The sequence below is a fragment of the Talpa occidentalis genome, unplaced genomic scaffold, assembly GCF_014898055.3.
Source record: "Talpa occidentalis isolate TD23 unplaced genomic scaffold, MPIMG_talOcc4v2.1, whole genome shotgun sequence".
NCBI classification, from domain to species: domain Eukaryota; kingdom Metazoa; phylum Chordata; class Mammalia; order Eulipotyphla; family Talpidae; genus Talpa; species Talpa occidentalis.
In genome coordinates this window covers 142,667,695-142,689,714 of record NW_026555331.1, presented here as the reverse complement: position 1 = coordinate 142,689,714, position 22,020 = coordinate 142,667,695, and the positions used below count along the sequence as shown (strand labels likewise).

The 22,020-nt window shown below is 42.1% G+C and overlaps 1 protein-coding gene across 4 annotated transcripts in view; it reads right to left on the bottom strand.

Annotated features, from left to right (window-relative positions):
- The window catches only part of CALD1 (caldesmon 1), a 170,521-nt gene extending 153,685 nt beyond the window's left edge, over positions 1–16,836 (bottom strand). Inside the window, exon 1 of one of the 4 annotated variants that reach the window (XM_054692688.1) lies at positions 16,676–16,836. The gene's annotated coding sequence lies outside the window, so the exon portion shown is untranslated. The other 3 variants (XM_037513589.2, XM_054692690.1, XM_037513565.2) reach the window with 3 other exon arrangements.
- Positions 16,837–22,020: the final 5,184 nt, after the last annotated feature.

Below are 22,020 nucleotides of genomic sequence, written 5' to 3'. Positions count from 1 at the left end.
GAAATTGGGTGTGGGGTAAACATTCTTGTAATGCTCTGTAAATCTAAGATCTATTCTAAACCACATTTTATTTAAAAGTAATAGAAATAAACAATTTGACCCATCCACAGCAATCTGCGAGCCTGGTCCCAAGCACACTTCCTGGGATCCAGCATGCATCCTCTCAACTTTTGCCCCTAGGTTCCTAGAACATTTTTAGTATTTATTTTTAAAAAGATTTATTTATTTTTGCATACAAGAACTGGGATGTAGGCCAGAGGTGCGGGTTGGGTGAGAGGATTCACCAGGGACAGAGCAGGGAACAGAACAGGAGATTGACTGAAATATGCTGCTGAGGGGAGCAGTGGGGAGACAGGAGAGGTCTGCTGCGCCATGTGGGTAGCTCCCTGGCCAGGGATTGAACTCGTGCTGCAGTGGCTGCAGTTAGCTTCCTAGGTTGCATCTTAACCCCTTGCGCTACCAGGGAGGCCCTCCTAGAACATTTTTAAACTTTAATGGATTCTGCATAGACATGATCACAGAGATTACAAAGCATAGCACTTTCACACCTGTTATCTCTTATGCTACAAATTTAAATGCTGATGAAAGGCAACTTTGGTAAATCTGAGGGTGACAAGATCTGCAAGTGTTCAGTAGATGCTTTGGTTTCAGAGAAAGCTTTTAAAAAACTTTTCTGATTATATTAGAGGAAAAGCACAAATTGGATGGTAATCAGTCTTAACTGTTCTTTTTTTTTAATCAAAAAAATTAAAAAATTAAAATAAAGTCAAAGAAATCAGATACAAAGAAGTATGTACATCTGTTCATTTAACATTTAGATTGCTTCTCTTTTTCTTTTTTCTTTCTTTCTTTATTTTATTTATTTATTTATTTATTTTATATATTTTTACATCATTTTTCATTTTTGCACAATGTATGCATTTTCATCTTGGTTATAGTCCCCATACAATTCCCCCCCTTATTTAGACCCTAATCCCTTCCCTCCGTAGTGTGTCTCTGGTTTATAGTTCCTTGTTGATTTTGATTTTAGCACTTTGGAGTTTCAGGTTGTCTCCCAATAAGATGATTGTCAATGTGGTTTTTATTTTTTTTAAAGATTTATCTATTTATACATACAAGAACCGGGGTACAGGCCAGAGTTTTGGGGGTGAGAGGATTCACCAGAGACAGAGTGGGGAGCAGAACAGGCAGATTGAGGGAAATACACTGCTGAGGGGAGCAGCGGGCAAGTCAGGAGAGGTCTGCTACACCATGTGGGTCACTTCCCTGGCCGGGGATCGAACTTGTGCTGTGGTGAGCTTCATAGGTTGTGTCTTAACCCCTTGCGCCACCAGGGAGGCCCCCGATGTGGCTTTTAAAGGTGTGGATGGAAAATATTACTCTTACCCCAGAAATCTACATTAAAGAAAAAAAAAAAACAAAGGAAGAAGGAAAGGCTGAAATTGGGGTTGGGGTTCATCCAGAAGGAGTCAGCTGAAGCTAGCTTGCATGGGATAATGATTAGAAACCTCAAATGCTGACCTTTGAATCTAGAGTGTTCCTTTATGAATAGTTGACTTACATCTTTCCCCAAAATCAACCAACAAAAGAATTTCAAATGAAAAGGAAAAGGAAGCCATGTCTTAAGACCCTTGGCTGCCTAAAGTCCCCTTGTTATTAAAGACCTCAGCACTCCCTATCTGGGTGTTCTAGAGCAGGGAAAGTTTATAATTAGGAAGCATGAGGCATTGCAAGTCACACAGGTTATCAGCTGTGGACATGATGCAAGAATTGGGGCCACTTTTCTGTTAGACCACCTGACTCCTGAGACCCCACAAAACATAAGAGCCATTATATCCAACACTGAGACTCCATTGCAAATACTCTCAGGATAAAGAACCCGGGAGCTAGAAACTTCTCCCAAAGGAAAGAGTATTTGTTTTATTTTAACAGCAAGCGGAAATATGGAAAGGCATGAAAAAAAAATATTCTCAAACTCTCGTTTCCTACTTACTCAAACCCAAGGGGGTCAACAATCTCAGGTTGGCTGATGAGGAATCTCCCTGCCCGGTCTTGGGGCAAGAGGGAGCTCCTTGGGTAGAGTCCCTGCTCTGCCATTGCCATAACTACAAGTCTGCCCTACAGAGCATTTTGAAGCATCTTGATTTTTTGTTATTATCAATCTTTTTAAAAAATACAAATAAGTGCACGAGCCACGAGGCCACCATGGATAAAGTAAATGCTCTTCCCAAGAGCAATAGACTATTTCTGATTGAATAGAGCTCAGTGGGAGAAGAAACCAAAACAGAACAAGGAAGAGGAAGAAGAGAGACAGGAGAAAGGGAGCAAAGACGAAGGAAGGAAGCTTATTTTCTTTTCATAAGTGACTTCTTTACTATTTTCTCCTCATTTATCAATTTCTTAGGGTATTTAAAAATGGAAAGAAAATCATGGTCAAGACCCAAAAATGAGTAAATAAACAAAAGGATAGGAACAGATTTTTCCAGCTGACGTGCTGCTCTACTGATTTCAGACTCAGTGTCGAGTTATTTTCAAGAGGGAAATATCCTGCCTTTCTCATTTTAGAGCTGAGAAGTAGTTTCAGGTCTTCCTTGCATGACCCTGACAATTGAAGTGATTTTTCCAGAATGAACCATAAGTTGCAGATGATTGAATCATAAAAAAGAACTACATTTGAAAGGAACTTAAGTAAATGTTTATTGTATCTTTTTGTCTTACTGTTTATTTCTACTTACGTTAAAACTACAGCCACCATGGCTAGGCCTTTGGTATATATTACTCTAGAGGATAAAAAAAAAAAAGAGAGATTACTGAAGTCATAATAAAGTCTGCAGACAGTTAACTTTGACTGTGATTTTCTTTTTCAGGCCACATATTTTCAACTGTATGTGTACACATTTAGGAAACCTGTCTTGTGATCGCAGCTGCACACACAGAACACGTGTACAGGATATTTCTAGGCCTGCTGCTTATGTGCTGTAGATGTTGTTCTACTTTTGGGAACAGGTGTTGAAGTGGGGGACAGTCCAACAGGGGTTTTTCTTAGACTCAGAGCTGCTTGTAACATATGGTAGCCGTGTGTGTGTGTGTGTGTGTGTGTGTGTGTGTGCAGGGAATCTACCTTGCATGTAGCATGGCAGACAAATGTGGCCTCCTTGAGATGCCAACAAGATGCACCAAAATAAGGGAGGTACAGGTAGAAGAGAAACTCCAGGGGGATATAAGGCCTGGAGGAGAGGAGAGAGAAGTGAGGATAAGGGAAAACAGCAACTCATGTAGACAAAAATACATTAAAGTTCTCGAGAGGAAATGAAAAGGAGAATCAGAACATAAAAGGTTCTTTGCTTTTTTAAGGCAGGCACAGAAACAGAGGTGTTTGCTTGGTGAAGAGGCATGAGGGAGGACAGCAAACTGCCCCTGGGATCTGCCAACCCTTCCTCCCGGCTGCCCTGGACCATCCTTCAGGGCTGCTATTTTGGGGAAAGTATTAATAGCATCTCCTTCCCCCCTCAGAAGTGTCCAGGTTTGGATAAAAAATCGCATAGTTACCCTTTCCATAAACTACCTCTGGCCTCAAATGCAGAGTAGTCGTAAGCAGGAGAGGAGTGGAAAATGGAGCCCAAGAAGAGCTTTAAGGTTGGGGAAGGGGAACGGGGTGCTGGCTGAAGAAACAAGGGGGAAGGAGATACGCTACCTAGTGTGCGGGCATTTGCAGCCACCTCTACCAGACGTGGGTTGAGGGAGGGGGCTGTAGAAAGAAAAGTGGACAACAAGGTAAAGATGGATGGCATAGAGCTAGGAGTGAGCAAAGACAAGAGACCAATGATTCAGAGCACAGATATGTGCAGGCTTTCCATAGTTCCTGTCTTTGGGGATTAGTGGTGGTGATCAGCATGTATAAAAATGACTGAAGTGGCCATCCTTGCTTCCCACCCTGCACAGGCACGCACACCGTCCATCTGTTGCTTCCTCCCTAGCTGGCCAAAAGGCTGGGGAGCTCCAAAGGGCTCACCCCCTCCCAGTTTTCAGCTTCCCAGGCTCCAGGCTGCCCCTGCCCCACTGCTGGTGGCTGCATACCAGACTGTCTGCCACCCTGGCTTCACAGGCTTCCACAGATAGGCCACAGTGTGTGAATGTGAAGCTGGGCTTCTATGCGTCATTCCAGAGACCTCTTCTGACTTTCTACTGGGTCAGAGTTTTGTATTGCGAAAGGCAGAAAGTAAATGTCAGGGGCAAGTTGAAAAGGTCAAGTGATTTCTAGCAAAGCATTCCAGGACCCAGAGGGAAGATGGCATACCACCAGCAATAGCATCTTTGGTACTCTGAGTTTTTAGAAAACATGTCCTGTGGATTTCCATCACCATTTGAAATTGGGGCACACTGGGTGTTGAATAATATAGCTCTCTCAAAATTCATAGGTTGAGGTGCTAACTGCTAGAATGTGGCCTTACTTGGAGAAAGGGTCTTTCCTGAGGTGACCAAGTTAAGGTGAGGTCATTCGATGGACACTCATGTGATAGGACTGGTGTCTTTATGGGGAAGTCCTCTGCGCATGGGTAGAAGCTCAGGGGAAGTTATGTGAACAGGGAGACAGCCACACCCACAAGGAGAGTGGCCGGAATGGATCCTTCCCTCACAGCCCTGAGCAGGAGCCAACTGGGACCCCTTGATCTTGGATTTCCAGCCTCCAGAATGGTGAGACAAAACATTTCTTTTGTGAAGCCAGCTACCAGGTCTGTGGTTACAGCAGCCCCAGGAAACGCAGACCACAGAGGCAGTCTGGTCAAAGATGGGAGTTAGAAGCAGCAGAGTAGACTTTTTATAGTTAACTCATTCCCTGAGGAGACTAAACAATGCTCCCTGAGTTATCAGAAAAGAGAGGGCAAGATTGGACTGGCTGATCCTGTATCAGTATTTTCAGAGGCTCATGCCTTGATTTCTCCCTCCATGAGGTAGCTTATGGGGCCTGTTCTGAAATCCCCACTGTGACAAAAGGTAATTATGGGAATAATTCTGAGTTTGGGGCAGGAAGGTCAACCTTAAATATGAGGCCTTATTAATAAATACTGTTGCCTGAGCACAGTTGTCAAGGAAGGGGAAGAACATCACGAGTCCATTGTGGCACGGAAGGGCTAGGCCTCGACTCCCTGCTGATCCTCACACAGTCAAGTCTGCCTTGACCTGTGAGTATCTAAGTCTGATATCATCAGACACCAAAGCAGCTTGATGTACTTGGACAGAATTTAATTCTTCAATACCTAACTCCAGAACACTTTCTTTGGAATCTGAGAAAGGGGAAAACCTGCTTGTTAAATTATCTCTGCTCCCAGGACACGGAAGCACAGAGGTATTTCTAGAGGTTTCTTTCTCTTTTTTTCCTGCTGGAGGCCTGGATTCCCATCCTGACACTCACTTGCATCATCCACCGAGTCCGTAGTGAGAGATGGTGTGTGGAGCTGCTTCCTTATATGGCAGGGAATGACAATGAGCGTGTCTATGTGCACTGCAGTGGGGCTCGCTGACAAGTTATAATGATGGGTTATGGAAACCTCCAGCCCTGGTTTCCATCGCTTTCCTGAGCAGAGACACAGAACAGGCAGCTGTAGGGATGGGCAAAGGGCGGGAGTCAGGAGCAGCATGGACTCCAGCTCTGCTGTTTGCCCGTTGTGTGACTTTGGGCGACATGTTTAATTGACTTTACTGCACGGAGGTAGCTGCCTTCAACTAGAACTGTGCCTGTTACACAGCCACAGGCCAGCAGGCAGCTGAATGAACAAGTCTCTTCTAAAGCACCTCTTCCCTATGAGGGCTCAGGGTGGCCATTAATCCATTTCTATTCACTTTCCCTTCCAGATTCAGCACTTTTCTTCCAAACAAGTCTCAGCCTTCTTCTCCTCCCCCTCTCCCTACCTCCCCCCCCCCCCAACCTCTCTCTCCTCTCCCTTCATTTCTGTCTTTCTCTCATTATCTCCTCTCTCTTCTCTCCCTTCTGCCTCCTTCCCTTTCTCATTCCAGGTCAAAAACACAGAAAACCTACAAACCACCCAATCTCAGGAATAATAAAACTCTTTTGCCATACTAGATGGAGAGTCCGTAGGATGCCAAAGGCAACACAGATTCAGCTTCAGTGCTGGGGGAGGTTGTCTTTTGCCAGCAGGAGAGTCCAAGCTCCAGACACAGACAGGTCTACTTAGAAAGGGCTGTCACAGACCTGAAAAGGGGTGTCCTATAACTGGCCTCGATGGTCCCAGTCCTACCTCCTGGAGAACCCAACATGAAAGAAGTTAGGTTTCTTTCCTCTTTCTCTGGCTACACACTGGCCACACAGTAGGCAACTTGGGAGAGCGCGCTACTGGAGGCTGGAGGGAGCTTCCGGAAGTCATGGCTGGTAGCAGATGATGTCTAGTTTATGCCTGTCATGTTGCAAGCATTTTTTTAATAAAGATTTATTTTTTATTTATACATACAAGAACTGGGATACAGGCCAGAGGTGTTGGGGGTGAGAGGATTCACCAGAGACAGAGTGGGGAGCAGAACAGGCAGATCTACTAAAATATACTACTGAGGGGAGCAGTGGGCAAGAAAGGAGAGGTCTGCTGTGCCATGAGGGTAGCTCCCTTGCTGGGGATCAAACTCATACTGCAGTGGCTGCTGATAGCTTGATAACCTGATTTTAACCCCTGCACCACCAGGGAGGTCGTCATGTTGCAAGCATTTTAGAATTGTTATTTCTCATCCTGTGATAACTATAATACGGAGGAAAAATATGAACAAACAGGCTAGAAAATGGCAAATTTGAGATTCAAACTCAACTCTTCCTGATTCCAAAGATTGTCTTCAAATAGGTCACACCCCCAGAGCCACATACAGAACAGAAGTCTCCATCATGGGAGTTATCAGCAGTATAGCCTAGTGGTTAAACCTGAGCCCTAGGGAGCCAGACTGTCCACTCTGAATCTGCTCTGCAATCACTAACTGTATGACCTTAAAAGTGTTATTTAACTATTTGTGACTCCTCACTGATCAATTTGCTAATACTGAAGATTGCTTATTTGATTGTTATCTAATAAATATCTACATGCTACTTAGCACAGGCCAAGTACGGTTCAAAGGACTCAGCAATGTTACAGTGGGAGCGGAATCCACGAGGTCAAGCGTGAACACTGGCTTCAGCTTTCTTGCCAAGAAATCATGGACATTTATGCCTTTCCTCACCGAACTCACAGAGTAAGTACCTGTTATGTGTAGCATAGTGGGGACTTTTTTAGGATCAAATCATGGCACTAAAAAAAGGCAGATAAGGTCCCTGATTTCATGATGCTTATGTTGTAGGCGTGTAAGAAATAAGTAAATATATGCCATCATCAGCACATATTATAAATCAGAATACAACTAAACAGCAGAGGGATTCCGATTGGCCCATCTAACTTTACCAACTTGGTACCTTAGAATCAGAGATGTGTTTGTCAGCTTTGACAGTAAACTTGAGTGGGTTGGAGAAGGAGGCATCGAGAAGGAAGGGATTCTGATTTATAGCATTTGTTACTTTCGTGTCACACTCCCAACATGACATCAAAGACTGAAGAATTGGGAAGAGATGCTCAATTGCACAGCATTAAATTCTATTTCCATTATACAAACGCAAAAGATGCACCTAACCTCAATAACATGGGTAATTGTCAAGCATACCAAAGTATTAGGAGGGCTGAGCTTTGAATATTTGTTACTTTGGTTTTTAATAACATGTATGTCATTGCAAGATTATATAACTTAATTTTCATAATGGCCAGTTGTAATAACAAGTGGTTCTCAAAATCTTGAAAATGTAACAATTGCTTTTGACAGCTGGTAGGAGCTGGCTCCAAACACCACCATTTAGAATGCATGGAAAGAGGAGACAGATGGGGTCAGAGGGGAAGGGAGGCTGAGTCAGTGTGGTGTCATGCAAGAGATGGATCCTAACCCCTTAGCTGATTTCCTCCCAACAACCCTGCTTTTATCTACACAGAGGAAGCACGGCTCTGAACACCAAAGAGCTCAGTATAAATAGAGGAAAAATCTCTGGCATTCCTATTGGGCTGGGTTGCTCCTGCAGAGAAATTTTTAGCTCCGTAATCTTCAGTACACATAATTCATGTACCTGAAGCTCTGAATATGGTAGATTCTCCTACGTAACAGAGGACATAACTCTTGACTGTTGAGTAAGGGAGGACCTAAGAGGTATATTTTCTGTCCTTCTGCAAAAGCCAAATACCCTTTCCATGCTCCTGAGGCCTCTTGTCATTCAGGGTCCACATGCTTGTGAGAGACCCACCCAGGAAAGCATCTGAGCCAGAGGGGATGATAGTGCTAGGCTTAGATGGGGAGGGAGAAGCAGCTACTTTTCCCACTCAGGATTTCAATGTTCCTTACCATGGAGCAAAAGACAGAGAAAAACATGTTCTGTTTTTTCCTGTTCAGGCAAATATCTAAAGTAAGCCATCTTCAAAGCATCTTAAGGACGGAAATACAGAGAAAAATTTCCCTCTCTCCGCTCCTCCCCTTTAGCCTAAATTTCACTTAGTAATGGTGGCTGGAACAGGAAGTGGAAACACCATGAGAAATTTTACTCTTGCCACATTTCCAATGCTTTACAAAAGCGAAATACTGGAAATCTCATCAGAAAGCTTGACCTTACAGAGTGGAGAGCTTCGTGCCCAAGCCAACAGAGGATGGGAAGCCGGTGGAATTTTCAGGTCAACCTTCTAGCTTTAGCAGTGCATGGGTAAAACTGGTCATTTGGAATACACAACTGTAACTTTTAGGAAGAAATTATTCAATACTAAGCAAAACAGGTTTCTGAGAAATAAGTAACTCCATACATCTACTATAAATTATTTTAAGCATAGTTGTACAGAACTGTTTCTGAGCCAAGATATTTTAGCAGAATCACCAGGGAGATTTTACAAACTGCAGACGCTAGATCTACTGAATCAGAATCTCTAGGGATGGGTCTCAGGGATGCATATTTTTAAAGAGCTAACTAGTTGATTCTGTGAAGACTCTGATTAAGGTCGACTGGACTACAGGCAAATCAAGGCGTACTGGATAATCCAGATTAGGGAACTTTTAACATGGGATAGTCCCTCTTGTGATCTGCTCAATAGCTTGGGATTCAGAGCTGTGTGTTCTGAAACTACCTCGACCACTAATTAACTGGGCATCCTTCATCAAGTCAGTTGTTTTGTTCTTTCATTGAATAGCATTTCTAGGGTTTCTGTGATGTGTCAGGCATTAGGAATATGGTAATGAAAAAAGGTTTCCTATTCTTAATGAATCTTACTAACCAACAGGATGGACAGACATTAATCAAAGAAGCTTTCAAATACATGTATAATTTTACTTGGTGTGGTTAGGCTTTAATTTCTCATCTGAAAAATGAAATGCAGTTCATTGGTCCCTTTTTTTTTAAAAAGGGATTTCTTTCTTAGATTCTGAATTTCTTTTTTTTAATCTATTTTTTGTTTTGTTTTTTAGGATTTATTTTTATTTATACAAGAACTGGGGTACAGGTCAGAGGTGCAGGAGAATTCACCAGAGAGATAAGGGAACAGAACAGGCAGACAAACCAAAGACACTGCAGAGGGGAGCAGCAAGCGAGGCAGGAAAGGTCTGCCGCACCATGTGCCGCACCATGTGGGTATCTCCCTGGCTGGCCAGGAATCGAACCCGCGCTGCAGAGGCTGCGGACAGCTTCACAGCGCAGCACTCACCCGATGCACCACCAGGGAGGCCCAGATTCCAAATTTCTTATCCCAACCTACCCATATGCAATATAATTAGATGAGTTAGGTGCATTGATTGAGAAAACACAAGATCAAAAGCCGCTATAACTTCAATAACTTATATCATTTAGCATTTTATCATCATAATGCATTGTTATAATTAGAAAAATAACATATTGCCTAAGAAGTATTATTTCCTCAGTTTGCCAAAAACATTTGCTGTGTATGTGGATTTGTTTATTTCTTACTTCCTGACTTCTTTGTGATCGCCCTAGGATCCAAGCTGCAGAGGTTAGGAATCCATTCACAATATCAATGGTGTGAAATTCCTGGTACTTGCATAGTGATGGTCTTTTTCTTCCACAACAGACATCACTAGCAACGACAACACCCCCCCCCCCACTTGGTTAGACTCAGCCTCAGACTCCTTCTCAACACAGTGTTCCAGATGGTCACTACCAACTTGTTGGTGCTGGCAAACAAATGAAAAATTATTTACATTGCCTGAGCTAAATAACCCCTAAAACCCTGCTTTAATTAAAAATTTTATGAATTTTATGTAAAAATTCAAATTCTATGAATTCATCAGATTCTCTGAACCCATGAATCAGTTCCACTGTCTTGAGAAGCACAAATACCTTCTCCCCTCTCCACGTAAGAGGACTCCAAATATGTGAAGATGTCCATGTCACCCTACATTTTCTTTCCTTTGGGATCAAACTGTCCCAGATCCCTTATCTGTCCCTCATATTCTGTCTCCTGACTCCCTACCCCTCCCCAACTTTGATGCTGGCCCCTGCATGAGTATTTGTCACTGCCTCCCTGAAGATGGAGCCCCTGACAGACATGTAGACAGGTCTTCCCCAAAGGAAAGAAGATATTGCAAATACTGCCAAGAACCAAAGCTTCTACTGATTTAAAGATACACCAGTTTTTGTGCATGGAGGTTATTAAGGCTGTGACTTCAATTGAGATGCAGTTATTTTTATTTATAAATACATTTTCATTTATTGAATTGTTTCTTACTTTGGGGGGAATCATAGGTCACACCTCTGGCTCGTAAGAAATTTCTTTACCATGAAAATACTCAAGTGCTTTTCTTCAGAATCTCCCTACACTGGCTAATTCATATCCGTTTCAATTATCAAACTGAAAAGTTTCCCTCAAGATTGACACATCAGGCCATGTCAAAGTGTCATTAAGTATTGCAGGACTTGGATATAAGACATCTGCCTCTAGGAATTCAGTCAAGTAAAAATTCACATAATATTCGTTGATAGTTATGGGACATTTGAACTCATTTGCCTTTTATGCCAAATTTTCTCTTCTGCAAAACAAAGAATTATTTTGCTGCTAGTATTGCTGCCAGACCCGCTGCTATCAGTAACTAATCCATGGCATTTCACTAGCCATGGGTGTTCATCCCCTTTTGCCAAGGGATTTGCCAAATAAAGACAATAGAGGTTAGCTGAATCAGTCAGATTTCCTTTCTCAGAATCGGACCAACAAACACAGAAGGAATATTTTGATCAGTAGAACAAGAGAAAGCAGCTATGCATGCTGCAGGTGCGTCACCTCCGTGGAGACACACAGACCTCGCTGAGCTCTGTCCCCGCACACCCTGACTCCACTCCCTTCCTCTTTGGACTTTGGTCCCAATTTGGCTTCTGTTCTTAGATTTCCTTATAATTCCGTTCCTTTGTTATTACACACACACACACACACACACTGTTACCTATTCTTTTATTTGAGCTATCAAATTTATTAATACAAGAGTCTATTTCTTCTGAGTACTAAGCCAAATGCTCTCACCTATGTCTCGGTACCAGCCCACGCACAGCCTTGCTAAGAAAGCTCTTGGTTTCTAATCCTTTTCCCGACTTCTGGTTGTTGCTATTTCTCTTTTACTTGCTTGGTTGTAATTCACATGGTAGGCCACTGTTAGGATTTATATCCATCTGACTTACACCCTTTGGGCCCCAGTGGAATTAATGTCCTTGATGCTCCTGGTCCTTGGGGACCTTGTTCTGCCCACCAGGTGAAATCAGCCTAGTTCCTGAGCAGCATATTTTTAGATGAGAGGGAATGTCCCAGCGGGTATATAAGGAACTGATCATATTCCCCTACTTCATATGTCTGTTCTTCTCCAAGTGAAATGATTTCTTCAAGTGCTTTCATCCACATATTTACAAAACAATGCCACAACCTTCAGGAAATGCTTAAAAGTAATTTATCTTCAGGTTTCCATAATTTATACATATAATCTTTTTTTCCCCCAAAGGAAAAGTCATATACTAAAATGAGTGCTTACTAAGAGCACCCAATTCACTTAAAATATCCCCCAAAGAGTTAGTTTCTTTCAACTATTTCCTCACTGCTACTTAGAAATCCTTTTATGAAGGTATCAGCAGTCTTCTAGCACTCAACAGCAGCCACTCCTGACTTTCTCTCACTCCCACAAGCTCCCTATAGAAACTACCATCTCTAGAAGTGATTTCCCCTTCCTTCAGGTAATCTCCTATATATCTATAGGAGGCCCTGTGAGGTAATCTCCTATACATCTATGTGTTTACACCATCTTTTCTTCTTCCAAAGAATCTGGGGAACACGAAAGGGCAGCTCCACTCTTGCTCTGATCCCACCCACCCTTGTCTCCAGTGGGAACCAAACTTTTACCTCACTCCCCACCTTAACACCCCTCCCCCCAGCTTGAGGCTGTCTCATGTCCATCAAGAAGGTGGCTTCACAAAGGACCTTAAGAGTTTAGTTTTTATCAGATTCTCAATTTTAAGAATCTCCAAGAATTTTTTATTGGGCCAAGATTCTCTTGCATCCATCACAACACAACATCACTGCTGGGGAAGCACCCGCAGCCCCAAGCCCACTGCCTCGTCCTCATTGTTCATGGTCATCTTTTTCTTCCTGGCCTCCTTGTCAGTCAACTGTAACTACCTCAGAGTTGCTTGAATATCTACTCTATCTGCTCTAGCTCTTTTCCCTCTTCCTAAAAAAAGTGAAGAAAGTTTCCCCTATTTTGAATATATTTATGCTTGATCTTTCTGCTCTCCTCAGGTCTCATCCTAAAGGTAGGCCATTGGAAATTGTTGATGTTGGGTCAGGAAAGCACCACACCTGGGGGTTGGGGAGGGGTGGTGAGGAAGTTGGTAGAGGTGGAGGACAGGGGTTAGGGAAGTTGGGATGCCACTAGGGGTCAGTTACAGGGGAGCCAGCAGGGGACACTAAAGACTGATGTGAATAGAGGTGAGAAGCCAGATCCGTGGAGCAGTCTGGTCTCGATACCAACAGGAATCACAGCCAGGTGCTCCTGATTACCTCACTCTCCCTACAAGGCCCAGGCTTGACATGCTGGGATTAGTTCCATGCTTTTGGCTGGAGGCAAAGAAGCTGCCTCATTCACTAAGGCCTTTCTGTTGTCAGCACCTTGTCATTGGTCTTCTGTTCATCTGGATCTTCAGATTTCCTGATTCTTGGCTATGATCTTGCACAATTGATGGGCATCTTATCCTGCCTTCTGACACTTGCATCCTCTCAGTCTCTGAGCATCAAAACCAATTCAGTCAACATTGGGGTAGACGAGTATTCCATGAACTCTGAGCTCAGGGTTCTCGAAAAAACTAGGATCCAAAAGTTACCACTCAAAGGTCCTCAAGTATGAGGAACGGATACCAGGTAAAAAGTGGGGAATACCAGCCAAGATGTTCAGAGGACTCAAACTGCATGTAGTTCAAGGTATTCAATCTACAGGGACAAGAGGGCAAAGAACTTCATTTCACATGAACATCTTAACCACTGTGGGAGACAGGAGGAACCTAAGAATGCCCATTCTATGGATGAGGTCAAAAAGTTGATAAGTTCCTCCAATGGGTGGGCTATTTGTAGTGGAACTGGTGTTGGATTGAGAGCTCTTATTGATGCTCTTGAGTTAAGCCTGAGTTGCAAATATCTCTTTAAATTACCCAGGCACTCAGAACCTATGGGCATCTCTCCAATGTCAAACTTGGATTAGCTTGACAGATGAAGGACTTTCAGTAAGGAGCTACAGTTCTATTTTCAGACTCTGAGAGAATTTATCCAGAAAACTCTTTTTTAAAGTCTGAACATTCTTTGGCAGCATCTTTCTAACCTCCTCCTTAGTCCTACCATGCTATTTGCATACCACATTGTCAGCATTTTCCCGTCCCCCCTTACCCCACCACATTTCTGAGAAGTGATAGACTGCAGGCAGATGGGAAGCGAGCTAATCCCATTTCACGGCCATCTCTAAGTCACTTTTTTGACTTGCTAGACAATGACAAACCAGGAACCATGCTACCATAAAAATGAGAAATGGTTGCAACTACAAGTCATTTTAGGAAAAGACCTGCTAAAGTGTATCAGTACAGAGACTACCTAGAACTTTCATGACTGGACAGAAGGCCAATCTATTCCGTCTGCCCCAGACCAGGAGACCCTCAGACCAGTCACAGCAGCCAAATAGAATTGTTAGTTGCTTCACTGTCAGGCTATGCTTTATATTATTCGAATTCTTCAAGCTACAGTTTGAAACTGTTTCTTTTAACTTTAATGCAAGAACTGTGTATTTATTTAAAACAATCTTCTGATCTGAATTATTTGAAGTGCACCTTCTATTGGCTTTGAACCACGGAAATAACCCAGCATGTTATCTATAGATCCATCCACCGTACTGTGTGTGTACTATCCCTTGTGTGTACAATGTGTGCATACCATGTATGTTCACTGAGTGTACTATATGCATACCATGTGTGCATACTATGTGTGCACTGTGTGTGTATACCTTGTGTGTGTATACTGTGTGTGAGTACATGATCAACTTTTTATGAATGACTTTTTATTCCAGATGTTTGCATTAAATGGTTTTGATAAAATGAAAGTTCTTAACACTATGGATTCACCATCCTTTATTTACTTCCCTATTTGGGGAGATGTGCTCTAGCTGATATCCCAAAGGAGGAAAGCAGCTGCCTAAAATACAACATAAGTAAATGTCAGACCCCCTTGCTCTGTCATTACATAGAGTAGAACACTTAAGGCATAATTTGGAAAAACGTGTTTTTATAGTTGTTGGGGGGTGGGGAGCACATGAGGACAACAGGAGAGCATATTGGTAGCAAAGCTTGAACTTTGGAGATGTTGGTTTAAAAATGGAATTTATCCTCAAATCCCAAGATTACAGATTTCCTTCCAAACTGCATTCCCTACATGGTTTAGAGAACAGTTGAGAAAGAAACTGCTCTCCATATTTTGATTGACATTAAAAACACTGCAAAAATAGTTTAGAACTTGAGCTCTTTAAGGGAAGGACAATAATCAAACTATAGCTTTCGTCTGCAGCCTTTCTCTCACACTTACTCAAAACTGCTCCAGGAAAAGAAATTCACAGGGAATTCTGTTCTCATATATCACTTCTAGAAGGCGAGAGAGGCATTCTCAAGAAAATTATCTCAAACTTCTAAATACAAAGAGAAAAGATTATTCAATGAATCGCAACACAAAGTCTCCTCCCTCCACGGAATACAATCAAACTGTGTCAGTTATTTAGGGCTGAAAACTTTTCATGTCTGGGTTTATTTAAAAAATTATCAGGTTTGCTCTCCTTACCACATGCCACCTAGTCTTCATTTCTAGTCATAGATGCCTGGCTTTGCCAAAAACATTGGAAGGATTTTACTATTTGAGTTTACAAGTTCATCTGTATGACTCTGTGACAAGAAGGGATCTGGGAAGATGAAGTAATTTGTTCTCATCCACTTTTTTGACCATGTATTGCCACAGCACTAAAGTTACCCCACCCTTTACAACCAGGTCTTTCTAAAAGGAATTCCAGGTTACTACCAACAAACTGCCATGTACTACTGTGTAAGATGCCCAAATATGTCTGACTGTCTTGAAACGATAGTTCATTCCCTCCCTCTCTGCAACACACTTCCAACCTATACCGTTTCAACTTCCCTGGTTACTCTCAGGCACACTTTCAAACAGAAAATTGGATTTCTTAAGAAATAGCTTGGTAGGATGTTAAACGCAATTTCTAAAAACACACACACAAACATTGGCATTCTCTCATGATTAGGTTTTCTAGGAAACAGATCATGGTAGGCATCTTCTGTCTTAGCAAATATTAAATCAGTTACATTATTAACTGGTGCTAAGTGGCATCTACCTCTCACCCATTTCCTTGATATTCAGTCTTAACCCCTTGTTAGCAGAAGAAAATGTAAAAGTCTTTAGTTAAAAATCATCACTGTTTGACTTCTCATCAACCTAAGAAGTTGTGTGTGTGTGTGTTGCGTGTGTGTTTTAAGCAAAACCTCTTTAAAGAAACAGGAGGGACAGCTGGTTGGAGCAGGCTGGCAGTGCACAGCCTGACCCTGCTCTCTGGGTCTCAGGTATGCCCACCATCACACTCCCAAACAAAAGGCTGTCCTAATCAAAGCTGCGGGGGGGGGGGTCCCCAAATCTGAGTCTCCCCATAATCTCTCCTTCTTGTCTCTAACAACAAGATGTGCAATCTCCTCTTGTTTGTCTTCCGGCAACATCTGCAGGGCAGCGGAGCCCAGTCTGGTTGGAGAGTTTGCAGGGACTACCGGCTTTAACAAGCTGCCATCTCCAGCTACCTTGACCACAAATGCCCTCCAACCCTGAGAAAAGCCCCCAGTCTCTCTGGGAGAGATCAAAGAAAGCCCTCCATGCCTTACCTCGCAGGCTGAAACTTCTTCCTAGGGACAGTGGGGAAGGCAGGACTGATTTCTTTCAGCAGGAGCACAGCAAGAGTGCAGGCGGGCGGCCTCATACACACTGCTCTATTCAATAAGACTCCAGACCGCCCTCCCGTAGCTCCTCCCAGAAGCCCATGCTAAGTGAACACATACCCCTGATGTTTACAGTCGGAGGCCGGTGGTATGCATTGTCCTGTAGTTTTTCTAATAAGCAGCCAGTGACGACACCCCGGCCGAGGTGGATGCAGTCTGCCTGCGGAGATGCCTGTCATTCCCTCGGCATGCTCAGGAAATCACTCATCAGAAAAACCAAGACCTAAAAAGCTCTGAAACTGCGTGCAGGCTGCCAAAACCAGCCCGCTCCATGCCCTTTTTTGGTTATCCTTCGCAGGGCCTCTGGAAGTGAATCCATTGTCAGGAACGATCATAAGAAATGTTAATCTTGGAGAAAGAGGCTGTCTTTGGGAGCACAAACCAGACTTTGAAAAGCCAGCACAGCCTGTGAAACTCAAAGTTAGCAGTCCATAAGTTTAGGGCGGTGGGGGTGGGGAAGGCTTTGTACTGGAGGGAGCCTTCAGAGTGTGTTTTTCAGAAGTAGTTGCATAGACACAATGGCATTAAATTGTTAGGTAATTTTAAAGTGGGGAAACCAGGTCTGGGTTACAGGCTATATTCTAACCTGAAAGAGGCACAGTCCCCTAAACTGTGTCTACATGTGTTATACACACAACTGACAAAAACCCTCAGGTCTTTCTGAGGAGCGTATGTTCGCCAGAATAAGCACAGGGCAGGAGACTGGCTAGACTGGGTGCGGCGAGCTTGATTCTCCTAGTTGGTTTCCACATCACCTCTGTCTCCCCTGCCCTTGCTTTTCTCAGCTTTGGCAACAGGGAGACATGGGGAGAAATCACACACAACAAAAAGGGTGTGAAGAGACCCAGGCCCTGGCTTAGGTGTAGACAGAGAAGACACCAGGTCTAGTGACTTCTAGGACATACTCTGATCAGGTCTTCACTGGCATGTGGGTGTTAGGAAAAGGTGAGAGTTAGGAGATGCAGCATTAGGATGGAGACACCAGCCCACATGGGCACCCAAGCTGTGGCTTTACTTTTCAATAGAGTCCACTCCACCAGCCATCAGTATCCCATTCAGCCACCAAAACTTGTTTCTGAGCCCTTGCTCTTTGTCAGGCCTGAGGCCAGGTGCTAGTTTATGTCACTCATTTGCTACGTGTTCCAAGACTGTTGCATCACGAACGATCAAGTGTTAAAGTATTTATCCTGGGCAATGGTGAGTCCAGAAATCTGGTCTTCAAAAACTTGAGGTTTCACTACAGAGGGCTTTCCCTATTTTTGAAGAACTGACTTAGAATGCTCTCTCCTCAGAAAACCGTCTCCTTGCTCTCAGAAGAGTTGAGAAGTCATCAATCCACACAGATGGCTTCCTTCTTTACCCTCCAGCATTAACAGATTACCCAGAGGCATCGATCCATGTCGATCTTCCACTAGTCTCTTTCTTGGGGAGGTACCCTGTCCCCTTTTCTTGGCTGTCACAGCTGCACAGGCCTAAAAAAGCTACAGCAAAGGCTGCCAGACAGAGAGAGAGGTGAGCTTCAGGCATCCCAAGTTAGAACTCAGAATGCACTTTCCCAGGGAAACAGAATAAATAATGGCTGGTGGGAAGAGAGTCAGGGCTGCCTTTCAAGTCCACTGGCTCAAGTGGGCATCTGCATGTAGAACATGTTCCTATGGGAAAATGTTTTCTGATCCCAAATAAATAATTTGGAAATAAACTTTGGGAACACAGCCAGTTTTGCTGCATGGGACATCCCAAAGCTGGACAGGTTGTAAAGAGAAAATAGTACTCCTTGGCCTGGCAGACTGCTGAGATTGATGATGTCATAGGACAGACACAGGTGAATTCTGAAAACAACTCAGGGTGGAGACAGAGTCTGTGTCCTGAGCTACGCAGGGGCCACGGCCTCCAAGACCCAGTGAGGCCTGCCTTAATGCACAGTTTTCCACATCATTGTTTATTCTATACTAAGCAGCACCCCCATCTCCCTTTGTGTGAGCAATGCCCTTTAGTTGAAGAGCATCAGGGCATAATTTGCAATCTATCAGTAAAGTAAATGCCAGCTTTCCAGAGAAAAGAAAAGTTGCACTACAAATGGGGAAAATGTTATCAGCAGGAAACATGGAAAGGACATGCATTTTGCATGGTTTTTAGAAGATAAATGGGTAAATATTTTGGGGTATGTCTTTGGAAAAGAGAAGTATGCTTCCCTAGATAAATTTGGAATATCTCATGTACCGGGTATAATGGATGAGCAACCATTCAACTAATGTTGTATATTTGAAATATTGTGGAGAAACTATATAGCTGAAAGAAGAATTTAAAATCTTTCATATAATATACATTATGATATAGAATTTTTTTGGCTATCTTTTTACTTAAAACAAAAAAGCAGGAATAAGAGAGAGAGAGAGAGAGAGAAAGAAAGAAAGAAAGAAAGAAAGAAAGAAAGAAAGAAAGAAAGAAAGAAAGAAAGAAAGAAAGAAAGAAAGAAAGAAAGAAAGAAAGAAAGAAAGAAAGAAAGAAAGAAAAGGAAGGAAGGAAGGAAGGAAGGAAGGAAGGAAGGAAGGAAGGAAGGAAGGAAGGAAGGAAGGAAGGAAGGAAGGAAGGAAGGAAGGAAGGAAATAAAGGGGGAAAGGAATAAAAAGAAGTTATACATTGTTCAATTTCTGCCATGGGAAACTTCACTTTCATAGTATTTGCTTTTCCAGAAGTCATTTGTAAACAATACTAAAAATACACCAGCTTCATATAGGAAATTTGTGTAGGATGGATTTCCCACTTGGATCATCCCAGATAAAGAAGAGCTTGTCCAGCATAGGATATATCTATCTAATCAAACCAAATCTAAAGAGACATGTGGAAACATCTGGATACTTCATAATGTTTCTTTCAGTTTCAACTGAATATTTACAATCATGTAGATCCAGTAGTGAGCAATCGCATTTTGTTTGTGTCTCAATCTGAAAAAAGGAAAGCTGACCACACTTTTTTCATTGAAAATTATACTCTGTTCACTTCAATCCATGAAAAATATACATTCTTCCAGCTTAAAAAATCTACTATATTGAATAGAACAGATGATTTGAGTCTTTTAGAAGGCAGCAGAACCATCTCTCCTGCCCCCAAGACACAAGCCTTCTTTTACTCAAATGAAATCTTTCCAGAAACTCAAGTTTATAAAACAATAAACAGACTTGTAGAATGTTGTCATCAAAATAGGACAACAAAGACAGTGAGAGAGAGAGAGAGAGAGAGAGAGAGAGAGAGAGAGAGAGAGGAATTAAAGTGTACTTATGAGTTTGGATGAAAAGAGTTAGCATATTGAATCTATTGTAGTAGTGTAAAAAAAAAAAAAGCAAGACCAATATAAAGATTGCTCAAAAATCTGAAAATCTACTAACATATTATATAGTATTAATAGTTTAATTTTTTTAAGTATAGAAAAGAAAAAAGAAAGTCATCTCAATAAATGATAAACTTGGTAACATTAGTAATCACTTAAAGGGGAAAATGGTCTTAAAAAATTAGCAATAGAATCTTTAACAACATAATGAGACACATTTATCAGAAATGCACAGCAAACTTCATACTTAATAATGAAATGTTGAGAATTCCCATAATAACCAATAAAAATACAAGGATGACTACTAACTTTTCTACAATTGAAAAATGAGCTGGAGGTCCTAACCAAGACAAAGTTAGAGTGAAAAAAAGAAAGAGAAATTAGATGTAAAAGAAAATAAAATGTCTATTTGCTGTTTTATTATGTGTGTAGAAAAATTGAAAATTCTTCTCGAATTAACCTATGTATTACTCCAGTTAAAATCCTTAAATGATGTATTTTGTGGAACTTGACCAAACAATCCCACATTTCCTATGGAAAAAGAAAGATATAAAAATAAGTACTAGGTTTCTTTTTTCTTTAATAGAGCAGTTCTAATTGAGATAAGTGCTATTGGCACAGGAATAGTCAAATTGATTAACCAAATAAAATAGAAAGCCTAGAAATAGATTCACGCCTATAGGGAAACTTTAAAAATAATAACAGTGGGGTTACAAATCTGGGAGAAAACAGTAGATTATTCTATTAACGGTAAGGTTACAATTGACCTCTAAGTGGGAACAATAAAATTAGATTCAAAATTCTGACCCCACACTAAAAGAACATAGGTTCCATGAAAAATAAAACTTGGAAATGATTAGGAATAATTGTAGGTGGGTATTTTTATGATCGGGTGTGGGAGGATTCTTAAGTCATAAAAATGGAACTTACAAATGGAAAAACTGAAAATTCTGAGTATATGGACAAAGACATGATATTAATTTCTGCTCCTTCCCCAAATTTCATTGAAATGATAGTAAAGAAATAAAAAGGGGCCTCCCTTATGGTGCAAGGGGTTAAGTCTCAGCACTATGAAGCAATCCATAGCCACTATAGCACAGCACGAGTTGGATCCCTGGCCAGAGAGCAGCAGACCTCTCCTGTCTCCCCGCTGCTCCCCTCAGCAGTATATTTCAGTAGATCTGCCTGTTCTGCTCCCCACTCTGTCTATGGTGAATCATCGAATCATCTCACCCTCCCTGCACCTCTGGCTTACACCCCAGCTCTTGCACGCATAAATAAATAAATCTTAAGGAAAAAAAGAAAAGAAAAGAAATAAAAATATATATAAATAAATCCTACACGGCAAAGAGTACTAGAAGGAGCTAACAGGGATTTCAGATGTCAGCCAAACTTTGGAATATGGAGAAGGGGTGGAGGGTTGGTAATTGACTTAACAGACTTGACAAACTGCTCTCTGGCCCCAAGGAGCGGAAGATCAGATGGCAAGAAAGTGCCAACTCCAGCCTAGGATGGAAGCCTTGGGCCCTGTGACAGAGAGAGATTGAGCAGAAAACAGGTTTGGTTGAAAATTTGAGGGTGGAACTGCTTTTCAATATAATACTGGAAGTCCTAGCCGAACAATAAGAGAAGAGAAAGACATACAAGGAATCCAAATAGGGAAGGAAGAAGTTAGACTATCACTATGATTCACCATAGATGATGATTCACCATGGGCAGAGTGGGGAGCAGAACAGGCAGATCTACTGAAATATACTGCTGAGGGGAGCAGCGGGGAGACAGGAGAGGTCTGCTGCTCTCTGGCCAGGGATCCAACTCGTGCTGTGCTATAGTGGCTGTGGATTGCTTCATAGTGCTGAGACTTAACCCCTTGTGCCACAAGGGAGGCCCCTTTTTATTTCTTTACTATCATTTCAATGATATGATATGATAATATATGATATTATCAATGATATGATAATATACATAGAGAACCCCAAAAACTCCACAGAATAACTAATCAAACTAATCAATCAGTTTAGTAAGTAGCAGGATACAAAATTGACACACAAAAATCAGTAGCTTTCCTATACATACA